The following is a 6,000-nucleotide window of genomic DNA, read 5'->3' on the forward strand; positions in this document are numbered from 1 at the left end:
TGTGTCTGTTTGTGATTCTGTGAAAAGGGAAAAAAAAAAAAAAAGTTAGTCTTGTGATTTAATTAGTAGGATTAGTCACACCTGTTTCTAGAAGCTTCTAGCAGCTTCTGGTAGTCATTGTACATCTATATAAACCAGCCAGTACTAGCGAGGTGCTGAGCGAGCGAGGTGCTGACCTGAAGTAAAGTGCTGAATTTAAGATAAGTGCATAGTTTCAACACAATTACATAGTGGTGATAACTGTAATTGTTGAATTTCATTAGGGAATTGTGTGTCTGTTTGTGATTCTGTGAAAAGGGAAAAAAAAAAAAAAAAAAAAGTTAGTCTTGTGATTTAATTAGTAGGATTAGTCACACCTGTTTCTAGAAGCTTCTAGCAGCTTCTGGTAGTCATTGTACGTCTATATAAACCAGCCAGTACTAGCGAGGTGCTGAGCGAGCGAGGTGCTGACCTGAAGTAAAGTGCTGAATTTAAGATAAGTGCATAGTTTCAACACAATTACATAGTGATGATAACTGTAATTGTTGAATTTCATTAGGGAATTGTGTGTCTGTTTGTGATTCTGTGAAAAGGGAAAAAAAAAAAAAAAAAAAAAAGTTAGTCTTGTGATTTAATTAGTAGGATTAGTCACACCTGTTTCTAGAAGCTTCTAGCAGCTTCTGGTAGTCATTGTACATCTATATAAACCAGCCAGTACTAGCGAGGTGCTGAGCGAGCGAGGTGCTGACCTGAAGTAAAGTGCTGAATTTAAGATAAGTGCATAGTTTCAACACAATTACATAGTGGTGATAACTGTAATTGTTGAATTTCATTAGGGAATTGTGTGTCTGTTTGTGATTCTGTGAAAAGGGAAAAAAAAAAAAAAAAAAAGTTAGTCTTGTGATTTAATTAGTAGGATTAGTCACACCTGTTTCTAGAAGCTTCTAGCAGCTTCTGGTAGTCATTGTACATCTATATAAACCAGCCAGTACTAGCGAGGTGCTGAGCGAGCGAGGTGCTGACCTGAAGTAAAGTGCTGAATTTAAGATAAGTGCATAGTTTCAACACAATTACATAGTGGTCATAACTGTAATTGTTGAATTTCATTAGGGAATTGTGTGTCTGTTTGTGATTCTGTGAAAAGGGAAAAAAAAAAAAGTTAGTCTTGTGATTTAATTAGTAGGATTAGTCACACCTGTTTCTAGAAGCTTCTAGCAGCTTCTGGTAGTCATTGTACATCTATATAAACCAGCCAGTACTAGCGAGGTGCTGAGCGAGCGAGGTGCTGACCTGAAGTAAAGTGCTGAATTTAAGATAAGTGCATAGTTTCAACACAATTACATAGTGGTGATAACTGTAATTGTTGAATTTCATTAGGGAATTGTGTGTCTGTTTGTGATTCTGTGAAAAGGGAAAAAAAAAAAAAAAAAAGTTAGTCTTGTGATTTAATTAGTAGGATTAGTCACACCTGTTTCTAGAAGCTTCTAGCAGCTTCTGGTAGTCATTGTACATCTATATAAACCAGCCAGTACTAGCGAGGTGCTGAGCGAGCGAGGTGCTGACCTGAAGTAAAGTGCTGAATTTAAGATAAGTGCATAGTTTCAACACAATTACATAGTTTGACACAAGAACATAGTTTGAATTTATCCTTATACGTTTCCCATTGGGTTTCTTTCGTTTTTTTCTCTTTGTTTTTATACTTTACTGTTTATCCCCATTTGATAGGTGCTCCATGGACAATGCTACCAGGTGTGTATCTTGTCAGATGTATGCATGCCTTGAGCAGCTGTTTGAGGGTGAATATGTCTGCACTCGATGCAAGCATGTTGCGTATTTGGAAACCAAGGTAACTGATCTAAATAAGCAGCTTGCAACACTAAGGGGCATTGCAAACCTGGAGAGGAGTTTAGAGCTCACTGAGCTTTCTCTGGCTGGGGCCAGTGATATGGAGGAGGGTGGAAGTGGGGAAGATCAGGACCCAGAGGTAGGTAGCTGGGTAACAGTTAGAAGAAGAGGTAGGGGGAAAAGTGTCAGGGAGCCTAGTCCTGACCTGTCCCAACCTAGGAAATATGCCTGTTTGGCTGATATTAGGAATGAAGGGCCTGGACTAGGGTCACTACAGCAGGATGTTGCTCCTAGTAACCAGGAAAACAACTGCTGTAGGAAGGAGGGAAATAGGAGTGCAGCAAAGCCCAGACAGATGTTGGTGGTAGGGGACTCTATAATTAGGCGGACAGACAGGGTCATCTGTCGCCGAGACCGTGAATGCCGAACAGTGTGTTGTCTGCCGGGTGCTCGGGTTCGGCATATTGTGGATCGGATAGACAGATTGCTGGGTGGGGCTGGGGAAAACCCAGCGGTCATGGTGCACATTGGTACTAATGACAAAGTTAGAGGCAGGTGGAAGGTCCTTAAAAATGATTACAGGGAACTAGGAGAGAAGCTGAAGTCCAGGACCTCCAAGGTGGTGTTTTCAGAAATACTACCGGTGCCACGAGCGTCACTAGAAAGACAGCGGGAGCTTAGGGAGATAAATATGTGGCTTAGAAATTGGTGCAGGAAGGAAGGGTTCGGGTTCATGGAGAACTGGGCTGACTTCTCAGTCGGCTACAGGCTCTACGGTAGGGACGGGCTGCACCTCAATGGGGAAGGTGCGGCTGTGCTGGGGGAGAAAATGGTCAGACGGATGGAGGAGCTTTTAAACTAGGATCTGGGGGGAGGGAGGGTAGTGGAGCAAATAAGGGGATAGATAGAGCAGATAGAGACAGGGAGACGGTAGGGTTCAATGAAGGATTAGGGGGGGATGGGACATACAAGGAACGTAAGGAGGCTAGGAGTAATAAAGGTGTTAATAGGATTAAATGTCTACTGGCAAATGCAAGAAGTCTTGCAAACAAAATGAATGAATTGGAGACTCTTATGTCAACCATGGATTATGATGTGGTGGGCATTACGGAAACCTGGCTGGATGAAAGCCATGACTGGGTGACAAACATACAGGGTTATAGTACATTTAGGAAGGACAGGAAAGGCCAAAAAGGTGGTGGGGTGTGTATATTTATCAAATCTAACCTAAAACCTGTGTTGAATGATGACATTGGGGGGAACAGCAACAATGTAGAGTCCGTATGGGTAAATGTACATGGGGAGGGGAATAATGGAAAAATGCTAATTGGAGTTTGCTATAAGCCTCCTAACATACCTGAACAAATAGAGGGTGAAATGCTGGAACAAATTGAAAAGGCAGCTAATAATAATAATCGGGTTCTTATTATGGGGGATTTCAACTATCCAGACATACAGTGGGACATAGAATCTTCTGGTTCTGCTAAAAGCTGTAAGTTCTTATCTACCATTCAAGACCATTTCCTCTCTCAGATGGTAGGTGAACCGACCAGGGGAGATAATTTGCTAGATCTGGTCCTGTCAAATAGACCGGATACAATTTCAGATCTACAGGTCCGGGAGCACTTGGGCACCAGCGATCATAATATGGTAAGCTTCGACATGATATTCAATAGAACATTTCAAAGGGGGAATGCTAAAACCTGGAATTTTAGGAAAGCTGATTTCAACAAATTAAGGGAAGAGCTTAAATGTGTAGATTGGGACAGAGTCATGGTAACTGGGGATACTGAACATAAATGGGGTAAGTTTAAGGATATACTACTAGAGTCCTGTAAAAAACGTATACCCTCTGGTAATAAAATGTCCAGGAATAAAAAGAAACCACTATGGATAAATAAGACTGTACAAAGTATAATAAAACAAAAACAAAGGGCGTTTAAAATCTTAAAGGCTGAGAATACAGAAATAGCATTGCAGGAGTATAAAGATATCAATAGGCAATGCAAAAAAGAAATCAGACAAGCAAAACTAGCTACTGAAACAAAAATCGCCAATGACATTAAAATAAATCCCAAAATCTTTTATAAATACATTAATGCCAAAAGGAAAACAAAGGATAGTATCGGACCCTTAAAATATAATACCAAGTTAGTTATAGAGGACAAACAAAAGACTGAGATATTAAATAGGCATTTTTCATCTGTATTCACCAAGGAACTGACTGTACCAGGGATCATTCAACAAGTGAAAAATCAAAGTCCACCACCCGATATAATTAATTTAACACAAGATGAAGTACGCCTACGTCTGAGTAAATTAAACATTGACAAATCCCCAGGGCCAGATGGCATTCATCCACGAATATTGAGGGAATTGAGCTCCGTAATCGACAGACCGCTGTATCTCATCTTTTTAGACTCACTTGTAACAGGGTTGGTGCCTCAGGATTGGAGGATTGCTGATGTGGTACCGATATTTAAGAAAGGTAAGAGGGTAGATCCAGGCAACTACCGTCCAGTAAGCCTGACATCAGTAGTATGCAAAGTTTTTGAGGGCATTTTAAGGGATGACATGCAAAAATATATTGCAGAAAATAATATGATAACTGACAAACAGCATGGATTCATGAAAGATAAGTCGTGTCTAACCAACCTGTTGGGGTTCTATGAGGGGGTAAGTTCAAACCTGGATATTGGTAATGCAGCTGATGTGATTTATTTGGACTTTGCAAAGGCATTTGATACTGTACCACATAATAGCCTTATACTAAAGCTCCAGAAGCAAGGACTAGGGGACACAATATGCAACTGGGTAAGGAATTGGCTAAAAGATAGGAAACAATGAGTAGTCATAAATGGTACATTCTCTAAATGGGCTATAGTCAGCAGTGGGGTGCCGCAGGGATCTGTGCTTGGACCGATTCTTTTTACTCTCTTTATTAATGACCTTGTGGATGGGATTGATAGTACAGTGTCAGTCTTTGCCGATGACACCAAACTATGTAGGATATTAAAAACTGACCTGGATAGTACAATATTACAAAAAGATCTGGATAAGATGTCAGAATGGGCAGATACTTGGCAAATGAGATATAATGTTGATAAATGTAAAGTAATGCACCTAGGACGGAGTAATCCTATAGCTGCGTATACATTAAATGGAAGTAAACTCGGGACTACAGAACAGGAGAAGGACTTGGGTATTCTCATTACAAATAAGCTGAGCAGCAGCACTCAATGTCAAGCAGCAGCTGCTAAAGCAAACAAGATTTTAGGGTGTATAAAAAGAGAGATTAGATCCCGTGATCCCAACGTATTGTTACCCCTCTATAAATCACTTGTAAGGCCACATCTGGAATACGGGATCCAGTTTTGGGCTCCACATTTTAAAAAGGACATTCAGAAGTTAGAGTCAGTTCAAAGGCGGGCAACTAGACTATTACAAGGAATGGAAGGCCTCCCATATGATGGCAGGTTGAAAAAGTTAGATATGTTTAGCTTAGAAAAAAGACGTCTCAGAGGAGATCTCATTTATATGTATAAATACATGTGTGGTCAATATAAAGGACTGGCACATGACTTATTTCTTCCAAAAACAATACTAAGGACCAGGGGGCACTCACTGCGAGTGGAAGAAAAGCGATTCCGACACCTAAATAGGAAAGGGTTCTTTACAGTTAGAGCAGTCAGACTGTGGAATGCCCTACCACAAGAGGTAGTAATGGCAGATACTATAACAGCTTTTAAAAAAGGGCTGGATGATTTCCTCACTACACAAAACATTGTTGGTTATAAATGACTTAGTGACTAAATGTAGAACTGGTGGAGGAAGGTTGAACTAGATGGACCTAGGTCTTTTTTCAACCTAAGTAACTATGTAACTATGAATAAAAAGATCTTGACGAGTATTCAGACCATGAGGAATTCGGGTGCCAAGTTTAAAATCCAAAAGGATTCTCTATCTAAGAGTTTTCTTCTATGGTCACCTCCTCTGGCTGGTCTGAAAACTTTTTCTATACCTGTGAAGATGAAAGCTGAGGTATCTATTGTGTACTACTGCAAAATGTTTGGAAACTGCAGAAATATTAACAGCAGAAGGATTGAGTGTATCTGACATGTGTCGCCTGATGCGTTTTTTCAGTGGTCCCGCTGTACATCCGACGTATTGAACTTT

Source organism: Anomaloglossus baeobatrachus, chromosome 8, assembly GCF_048569485.1.
Source record: "Anomaloglossus baeobatrachus isolate aAnoBae1 chromosome 8, aAnoBae1.hap1, whole genome shotgun sequence".
NCBI lineage: Eukaryota > Metazoa > Chordata > Amphibia > Anura > Aromobatidae > Anomaloglossus > Anomaloglossus baeobatrachus.